A 10,896-nucleotide genomic window follows, 5' to 3' on the forward strand; every position below is an offset into this window, starting at 1 on the left:
AAAACATTATGAAGCAAATGATGCATACAAGCATATTCATAAGTACAGCTACTGCGGAAACAAAGCACGGCGTGAACCGTAAGTTTATATTAAATTAAGTTCATAGACAGGCTGCCACTAGCGCTTGTAATTTAGTGCCTGCCCATATAAGGCCGTCCATCAGCGGCAATCCAATACAAACACTGCCGGTAAATATTCACGGTGAAGGACTGTGCTTATGCAGAGGAAGATGAGATGGTCAGGGTGGTGTTTGGCACAAACTCATTGAAACTGCGAGAGAAACTTTTAAGTGCGGGTCTTAGCTGACATTACGAGATGGCACCAGCACAGCTGGGAACCTTCGATGCAAGAACACCAAGCGGCTCACGTGAACTGACGCAGTGCACAGACAAAAAGCAACAGTTCCAAAGAGTGCTGAACAAAACCGAATTACACAATTGAGAAGGCAGCAAAAAAATATGAAGCGTCTGATACATACAATCATATTCATAAGTGCAGCTACTGCGAAACAAAGCACACGGTGGAAAAAGTGAATGTCCTGCTAAAGGAAGACAGTGTAAAAAAAAAAAACCCGTGCATGCAATTTGTCACATCTCAGATAAAGAGGAAGACGAGCTGTTTATTGATGCAGTAAGAAACTAATCGATGAATGAAACCTCTTATCTTTACAACGGTTGACAAACACGAAATGTAACTTGAACACAACACATCCTACAAATCGACCTGATTGAAACAAATAATGATAATCAAATCCTTGATGACAGCAACATTCAATAACACTCACAAAACAATTACTGTATATTGACAATCATGTTACGTTATTTTTAAAATGTTCCCTTTTCTTTTCATAACTTCTACTTCTCCACTGCGATACGGGGTATATATATAAATGTATATATATACCCGATCTACAGTACATACTCTCGCATAGATAAGCCACACGCTGTGGCGCAATTGTAGAGTCTTCACCTATAATGCCGACATTCGAGGTTCGATTCCTGAGAGAGGATGCACTGAGTATGTACGCGCTACCCGATTCATTTTACCTTGCATCTCCTTGGTTTGGGGCGTATGAAAAAATATTAGGTTAACGCAGAATCATGTTACGTTATTTTTAAAATGTTTCCCTTTCTTAGCACAAGCACAGCTGAGAAGCTTCGATGCATGTACTCCATAAGCGTTAAAAATAACGCATTTAATCACACTTTCAATTCCAAGCAAACGGGAACTTTTGTCAATGCATGATTTCCTGGTACATCCATTACACTGATGCACACATCACAGCTACAAAAATGTTAGAGTCGGAATAAAGCGCGTTCCTACGACTGATCATTTCGACTTCCAGCGAGCCTTGATAAAAGCATGGTTTTGTGCACACTTAAAAGCAAGCAAAATTAGATGCATTACAGAAAGCGGACTTTGTGGCTCTTACTGGGGATCATTGGACTTCCGTGACCGTTAGTAATTCTAATTACATCTAATTACAAAATGTTCAATGATCACACTGTTTTAGCCTAATGTACAAAATAATTTTGGCTAATGTTACTCAGAGTTTAAAGATTAAGTTGGTCAAATTACCTTTTATGTTTCTGACTTATTTTTTTAAGAAGAAAAACTGCACTTTATGTTGAAATTTTGGTTATTATTATTTAAAGACAATACTATTCTGAAAATGTACTTAAAGTACTTAAACTACCACTTTATTTTTAAGTCTGCCCAATTTTAACCAGGGATGATATTTTTGTTTCTGTTTTGAATTCAAATGCAGTTTAAAGCTTTTTTTTCAGAAATTAAAACAGCTTCAGTTTACAATATTCATGTCCATGTCTATTATTTGATTCTGTCACCCACTAAAACCTTTTAAATTAAAAAAAAACATTTGCGATTTGGGGCAAATTTGGTGTGCGATTACATACGATTAATCAAGATTAATTCTTACACAGCCTCTAATTAATTGGATTAATTTTTTAATCGAGTCCCACCTAATATATATATATATGTAGATATATATATGTAGATTTGTATATATATGTGTATATACAGTATATATGTAGATATGTATATGTGTATATACAGTATGTATATATATGTGTGTATATGTATATATATATAACTGTGTATATATATGTGTATAGATGTGTATATATATATATATTTATATATGTATATATATGTTTATATATGTTTATATATGTGTCTGTGTGTGTGTATATATATATATATATATATATATATATATATATATATATGCCAGCAACACTCATGACAATGACAAAACAATTACATTGTCAATCATGTTACGTTATTATTAAAATGTTTCCTTTTCTTTTTACTTCTCCGCTGCCAATCGCAGGTATTTTGCTATATATATATATATATAAATAGATAGATATGACAACAACACTCATATCAATGACAAAACAATTACATTAACAATCATCTTACGTTATTTTTAAAATGTTTGCTTTTCTTTTCATAACTTCTTTAACACACTACTTCTCGCCAAGCTGGTATTCTGTAGTATATATATATATATATATATATATATATATATACACACATATATATATATATATGTGTATATATATATATATATGTGTATGTATATATATATATATATATATATATATATATATATATATATGTATATATATATTTTTTTTCTTTCTTTTCTTCTTACCCTCTGGATTTGCCGGTATTTGTGGTAACATTTCAAAGAGTGACCAGAGTAAAATATACAAGCAAACTTCGGGATTTGACATAGATTGTCATATACTAAAAAGAATGACTGTCTCTTTTCATACTCACTATCTAAATATGGTGGTCTTAAATGTTGAAGTGAAATATTACTAAATATAGAGCAAAGTTTCCTGCCTTGCGCCCTGTGTTGGCTGGGATTGGTTCCAGCAGACCCCCGCGACTTGTGTTCGGATATAGCGGGTTGGAGGATGGATGGATGGATGGATACAGCAAAGTACCTGAATCGCACTGGATCTGGGACTGAAATTTTTTAAAAGTGCTCTTTAAACAAAATGATATGGGAGACTCCACAAAGTAAAACAGATTTTTTTTTTAATTTTATTAATTTTATTGCAATCATTCCATACAAATCAATCAATTTTTACAAAAAGTAGGATTGAGAACAAGTCGACCCCCACCCCTGAGAGAGAGAGAGAGCATGCATGGCCAACGGAGTAAAACTTAAGGCTTGTAAACATACCTAAATTGATGAGTTTGATAAGCCAATAGAGATGAATGGAGAAGAAAAAGAAATACAGAAAATAATTGCTTCCTCTGTACTTTAACAGCTTATTCTAAAATATTACTGATTAGATCCTGCCATGTTTTGAAAAAAAATTGTACAGATCCTCTAACTTAGTATTTGATTTTTTTTTCCAATTTTAAATAGTACAAAACATCGGTTTCCCACTGACTTAAAAAAGGAGAGTTAGGATTCTTCCAGTTTAGCAAAATAAGTCTGCGTGCCAATAGTGTAGTGGATGCAATCACAGTTTGTTTGTCCTTCTCCACTTTAAACCCATCTGGAAGAACCCCAAACACAGCTGTTAATGGGTTAGGAGGGATTGTGACACCAAGGATGTCTGAAAGGTAATTAAAAATTTTGGTCCAGAATGATGTTAATTTGGTACAGGACCAAAACTTGTGACCCAGTGAGGCTGGGACTTGATTGCAGCGTTCGCAGGTTGGATCCTGCCCTGGAAACATTTTGGAGAGTTTTAGGTGAGACAGATGTGCTCGATATATAATTTTGAGTTGAATAATTGTATGATTTGTACATATGGAGCTCGAGTGAATTCTCTGCATTGCTATTTTCCACTCCTTTTCTGATATATTAAGACATATTTTTCCCAGTGTCCTCTTAGATCTTTGAAAGGGTGGGGAAAAATAGATATTTTTTTATTTCATCCACAATTAACACACAATAGTGACAATATTATACAGCCCTGGGTCCGAATGGGAGAGGGACGCGCTCTTCCAGTGAACTGTTGGAAGGAGCGGAAACACCCAGTGAAGCAGTCTATAAAAGCAGCCACGTGAGTAGCGGATATAAGGGGGCGCAGACACTTCTCTTTTGACCCCGCTTCCACCTGCACCTAAAGCTCATCGTTTATGATATCTGGACTCTGGTGAGCATCATATGTTAACCCTGGGTTTGGGTCGGCTCATGGAACTGGGGGAAAGTGTGGTGCATGAGTTGCTGGTGTGTATGAGCTGATAAAGCTAACGGTAATTATTTAGGGCCACATCTAGCTGTCTAGCTTAAAGCAGCTGATTCCATTTCTGATTCTATCTCACCGCTGAATCGTTACAACATATTTTACGTTGACACTCAATACTACAACGGTGTTGACGTGGAAAGTTAATAATACTAGGAATACAACTTGTCATACAAACACTACATTGCGCATGTTAAATAACACGTCAGTAGCGTGTATACTATTGCAAAAAAAGGTCAATGTCAAATGTTTTTTTAATGCAGAGTACTGTCGGAATTAAGTTATACTGTAGCTTCAATACCAAATAAAAATACTGAAATATGTTTGTAATACCTTAAACACTGTTCTGACAGAGAGTGCTCGTAGTTATGCAAACGTTATAATTTCTACCAAACTACATTCTCCCCAGTTTGCTTGCGCAGTCTTTGTTTTGCTTGCGTGCTGCTCCATTTGTATTTATTGTTTCTGATTTATTTTTGCATTTTCTCATTTGTTGGTGCATATTCATTTTGCTTTGGCGCATTCTGTTTGTTTTTGTGTTTTTTCTGATTTGTTTTGCCTTTCCAATTAGTTTTTGCATTTTCTCATTTGTTTTTGCTGATTTAATTTGTTTTTGCGCATTGCACCTCAGGACTACCGTAGTTTGTGGTGCCAGCTGTGCAAAAACTCTGAACTAAATAAACCCATAATCCCAACATTCCTATTAATATTTTGTTTTGTGTCCCACACTGATAGTGTGGTTTGCTCATAACCAAATACAGAATCATTGATTCGTACTTACTGGGAAAGATAAGATTATGCAAAACAAGTGACTCTGATACTTGAGGCTCACAAACCTCTCCAAAATCATGACAAAAGAGTTGATTAGTCTAATTAAATTACATTACAGTCTGGATTTTAGTTATCTCCTATACCTAGCACTACGTAAATTTCACCCCAAAACTGTGAGTCTTATTTAGTAAGTGGCATCACCTCTGTGGCCAACACCACTAGTCCATGAATGATCGCTTAAATATAAAGCAGTGCAAGCTGTCTGAGCCCATTTCACTCCCAGTACTTCCTGTGCCCATATTTATCAAGCATTTCAGCATAGGAAAATGGTTCTAACTGGCTTAAAAATCTCAGGGTTGCACAGTTAGTGTCCTACTCTTCGGAAGCATTCTATCATTTGTTTTAAGTTCGGAACCTACACCTAATTTCACCAGAATTTAGGAGAGAGAGCTTGTAAGGTGTCCTAACGGAACTGCCATGGTGTTCTACGCACATTTCAAAAGAAAGGCTTAGTGTATTGCAACCGTTTGACAACAATGCACTTGTAAAAACATTAAACAGAAAGTGAATAATATTCGTAGCAAATTTTGTATGCTCATGTAATGGCTATGCAGAGAAACCGTATGCTGTGAGCCGAAATAAGAAGTATTGGAAACATGCATGTAAATGCAGCTTTGCAACAACAATGATTTATTTGGGGGTGTGTCACAACCAACAATTTCTTGAATGTATCAAACTATTAAACCTTTCTTACAGCGTGTGAGGTACTACGCAGATTCGTATTTTTTCCCCACAGCACACCACACGATGTTAAAGCAAGTTGCATTCATGCAAATCGGTACGCACATAAAGATCTCTGTCCGAAGTGTGGATGAGCAGCAAACGGCAAATTTGCAAACAATATCACAGTTTTAATAGAAAGGTGGTTATGAGTGCAAACTGTGCTGTTGATGCCAGTATATTACTCTAAAGATAAGCGAGGCCATTTTGACAGCGAAATGTCACACAGGTAAACTGGGCTCTGCATTTCACGAATCCTAGGAATGTTTCCGTCCCTTTTACAAACCTGGGGAGGTTCAAGAAGACAGGCGGAGACTCCCAAGGCACTAGATAAATCGTGCTTCGAAGAAAATAAAGGGGGATCCCAGTGAGAGGCATATCACGGCACAGCGAACGTGACCACAGAACCGGCGCCACGGCTATCATTATAACTGTTACTTTATTAAGAGTTTCCAGATGCCGTAACAGCAGGACGGTGATTATTTTGAAATATGGCTGTGGATCATCCATCCATACATTTCCTACACCCGTTTTACCTTGAGCAGGGTTGCACGGAAGCTGGAGCCTATCCCAGCAAGCTTGTGGGTGAAACACAGAAACAATCACAGGAGAAGTAAACAAAAATGACAGATTTTGTGCAGTTTGTTTGTCTCTGTCTTTCCATCATGGCGCTTGTTAGAGTATTACTCTTTATGTTGTTGCAAAGTGGCAACAAATATGTGGGGCATAATGCAATATCCTACCTTATTATGTTTTCCTTCTTCTTCTTCTTTATTATTATTAATGTGGTGGAGTTGTAGAGGTAATATCAGAAAACTACAAAGCTGTGTCATGATTCCCAAGTGAAGCTACAAAAAAATACTGTAATTCTGAGAAGCTTGATAAATATGGGACTTGATTTTCATGAGGGTAACAATCACGTTTAAAACATGTTATGTCAACGTTATCAAAGTTTAAGCATTAATTGTATTATATGCCTTCGGAGTCGGTATAGAAATATGTGCAATTGCAATAAGGGAAAGAGACAGTAAATGTTGGTACACACTGTGGGCCTTATGTCACACTGCTTTCAGGCAGGATGAGCACCCAGGCTGAATTTGTAAAAAAAAAAAAACTTTCAGCCTGATTGTTCATTATACATTTAACAGCTGGAGGTATGTAAGCCATGATTACAGTTATTTAGCCCTGGATTGCTGCACTGTCCTGTAAGAAATTAACTTTGCATAGTGTTTAAGAACTCCAGACCTGTTTGTCTTAGAGATACAATTTATTTGTTACAACAAACCCCTTCAACACAGGCTTCTTGTAAAAACTCCTAGGGAAACCTGAAAAAGTTTGTATTCTTTAGTGGTGTCATTTTTTTGTATTTGTTTTTCTTTGAGCGCAGCACAGTGGTAGCGCAGCTGCCTCACAGTAAGGAGACCACGGTTTGCTTCCCGGATCCTCCCTGCATGGAGTTTGCATGTTCTCCCCATGTCTGCGTGGGTTTCCTCCCACAGTCCAAAGATATGCAGGTTAGGTGCATTGGTGATCCTAAATTGTCCCTAGTGTGTGCTTGGTGTATGGATGTGTGTGTGCCCTGTGGTGGGCTGGCTACCCTGCCTGGGATTTGTTCCTGCCTTACACACTGTGTTGGCTGGGTTTGGCTCCAGCAGACCCCCATGACCCTGTATTAGGATATAGCGGGTTGGATAATTGATGGATGTTTTACTTTATTGGTTGGGATGTACTTTGCCAAAGATGGCGTCAGGAACGCCATAGCTACTGCCACTGCTGCACTACAGGCAAAAGTATGCTTGCTAGGAAGGGGCATAGTGGAACCAAATACTATTTAGTATACTGAGCAAAACTCTGCATATTTGGGTTTCAATTTAGTATCCTCTTTAATAAAACCCGTGTGCGTCCAGGTGTCCGTGTCTTCTGGTGAAGTGCGCATGTGCAGGGCCACACGGCACGTGTTCAGTCTCTTCCTGTGCATTCCCTGTGTGTGCACAGAGAGAGATACACACAGGTGCATGCGTCAGACAGACACGCGCGAGAAGCACGCACGCACGGGTGAGCGACAGACAGACACCGCAGGCGCGTGCCAGACAGACAGACACATACACACACAGGCGCAAGCAGGCCTGCGAGAGAGAGTGAGACACACACACGTGCATTGTTGCAATGTTACTTTTCTTGGTTGTTTATTAAATTACAGGTTTTTTCCCTGTGCTTAAAACTCATTAAAAAAAGGTGTTTTTAGCGAGCCGATCATGAGGCTATAGCGCAAACTCTTGCAGTGTTAGTTTTCTCTGTTGTTCAAGGTTTTCTTAAGTGTTATTCAATGTTTTTACATTTAGTTTACTATTACGCTGTGCATTCAATGGTATAATTAACTATATTTGTGCTTAAAAACTTAAAAAAATATATATTTACATTTAGTTCATACGGTCTGGAATGGATTAATTGTATTTACATACAATCCTATGTGGGAAATTACTTCGATTCCACTGTATTACTATCAGACAAAATTACAGGCATTTTATGGAAATACAAACCAGTATTACTGAGACAGAAAATTAAAGGCACACAATACAGTGACGCACATTACAGCCACATACAAGGTCCCTTGCCATTTAATATAGACTGTTCCTACTAATGTTTATGCACTACTGTTCTAGCGCCCGTTATTTTAACGGGCTTAATGTCTAGTTTATAAATAAAAAAGTACTCTTTAGAAGGGAAAAGAAAGACTTAAAAGTGTGTAGACAAATAAAAACATTTACAAAATCAAAGTGTATTTCAAAAATAATGTATTTCATTGTTAAAAAGGACATCTTGAATTCAGTAAAAATGAATAAAATAAACAAATCAAATCAAATTTAGGGAGAGAAAATTAGATAATGCAAGTCCAATATGCTAGGAAGAAAAAATGCAGAATATCATCTTAGTGTAAAAGAAAAAAATGTTTGGTCTTGGCATTCCCCTGTTTAAAAATGTACAGCAGTTCTTCTTATGTTTAGGTTTTCTTGTAGATGTCATTCAGCCTTGACTTTGTCTAGTAAATAAGGGTGTTTTGCTTCTGCAAATCATAGAAAATAGAAATCTAGCAACCAGATGCTTCATGTACACAGACTGTCAAAATTGTTCCCAAAGATATTTTATAATAATGTTTTTGAAAAGGCAAACACCCAATGTGTGATATCAAATTCTTTCAAGGAATTAGATTTGACCACATTATTACTGAGGACATTTAGTGCTTGCAACTAATGAAACAACAGAAAATGCCTACTGGAGAAAGTGGCAGCTGCAGACAAGAAGACTGCCCACAACAAGATATTGGCTTTAGGAGATCTTTCATACATTATTAAAAGGAACTCCTCTTCAAATCAGTTTATAAAACAGGAATAGAGTGTTTAATAAAACGTGGGAGAAAGAGAGGATTAGGAGGAGCACGTGAATTTCATTCCTTGCATTTTTCTGGTGAACATTTTAGGGGCTGCTCTGTAATAAAAGGAGAATACTATCTCCTAATGAAAAAAAAAAACTGCATTCTAAGTTCTTCATTATGGAAGTCTGCTTCCCTGTAGAGACGACGAGCATCCAAGGAACTTCAAATAATGTAACAGCTGCAGGAACAGAGTTTTGTGTGTTAGTGGGTTATTAAGTTAATATATTAAATCTTGTGAAAGTAATGGAGAATGGTAGAGCAGTGCAAGGAAGAAACTGAATTTGTTAATGGATTTCTGTAGGTGACAGTCCGATACAGGCTGCTGAAGTACTCATTGCTTCCAGAAATTACTTCTCCAGGAATGAAAATGTATAAAAGATCATGTCCATTATTACTGGAAAAACTGAAAATATTTTTCATTTGCTGTTGAACACTAACTCACTATTTTCAGGATAGTTTGTAAATGTTTATCTGTGGCACTTTTAAATGATTGTAGGTAACGTCAGATATTTGCTTCAGAAATGGAATACTGCTAGAATCTCTGCTAGAATTTCTTTGTGGATTGTGAATGTGCAGAGTGTTTGACACATTTTAAATAAGATGGTTCTGCTTTAGGATCATCACAACCCTGGCAAGAACAATAGATTTGCATCATGAATTAAATTTACACTTGTATTCCTATTTAGATCAAATGATAAACTGAGTAAATGGCTATATTGTGCTTATAAGTATTACTTATGAATGCAATGAAATTGCTTCAGTTGTTAATATAGTGCCTCCTTTGTAACCAATACGAGAAAAAATGCACATACGATACACTATTCAACTTATCTTGATGTCTAGCTTATGCAAGATGTGAAGCTTTTTGGGGTTCCCTTGGAATTTTTGTCCCTCTAGACCCATAAAACCCTAATTATATTGGCAATTTGGACTCTATTTTGAGCGTTTAATTAGACTCTTATAATAGATAGATACTTTATTAATCCCGAGGGGAAATTCACAAACTCCAGCAGCAGCAGCAGCATACTGATTAAAAACAATATTAAAGAGTGATAAAAATGCAGGTTAAACAGACAATAACTTTGTATAATGTTAATGTTTACCCCCCGGGTGGAACTGAAGAGTCGCATAGTGTGTGGGAAGAAAGATCTCCTCAGTCTGTCAGTGGAGCAGGACAGTGACAGCAATCTTTCACTGAAGCTGCTCCTCTGACTGGAGATGATACTGTTTAGTGGATGCAGTGGATTCTCTATGATTAACAGGAGCCTGCTCAGCGCCTGTTGCTCTGCCACGGATGTCAAACTGTCCAGCTCCGTGCCTACAATAGAGCCTGCCTTCCTCACCAGTTTGTCCAGGCGTGAGGCGTCTGTAAGAGCCAATCTTAGAAAGTTAAAATTTGGAGTTAAACTCATATTAATGTTTGCTTAATTTGAATAGAATATAAATTTCTTCCATAGTCATAGCTTATGGTATAGTCTTTTCCCCTATAAGAAAGAACAGGTCCCAGTACATAGGGACATAAAAGACCCATTTTCTACTCAGAAATGGGATAAGCATACAGTTTTCTGAACGTTTTGAAATGGTTCAGAAATGTTAAGTAAATAGTAACGATTTGAGATGTAACAAGATTAAGTTTAGAACTGAACTTTTCTTTACATGAATTTTTTCCTTTTT

Source organism: Polypterus senegalus, chromosome 13 (assembly GCF_016835505.1).
Source record: "Polypterus senegalus isolate Bchr_013 chromosome 13, ASM1683550v1, whole genome shotgun sequence".
NCBI lineage: Eukaryota > Metazoa > Chordata > Cladistia > Polypteriformes > Polypteridae > Polypterus > Polypterus senegalus.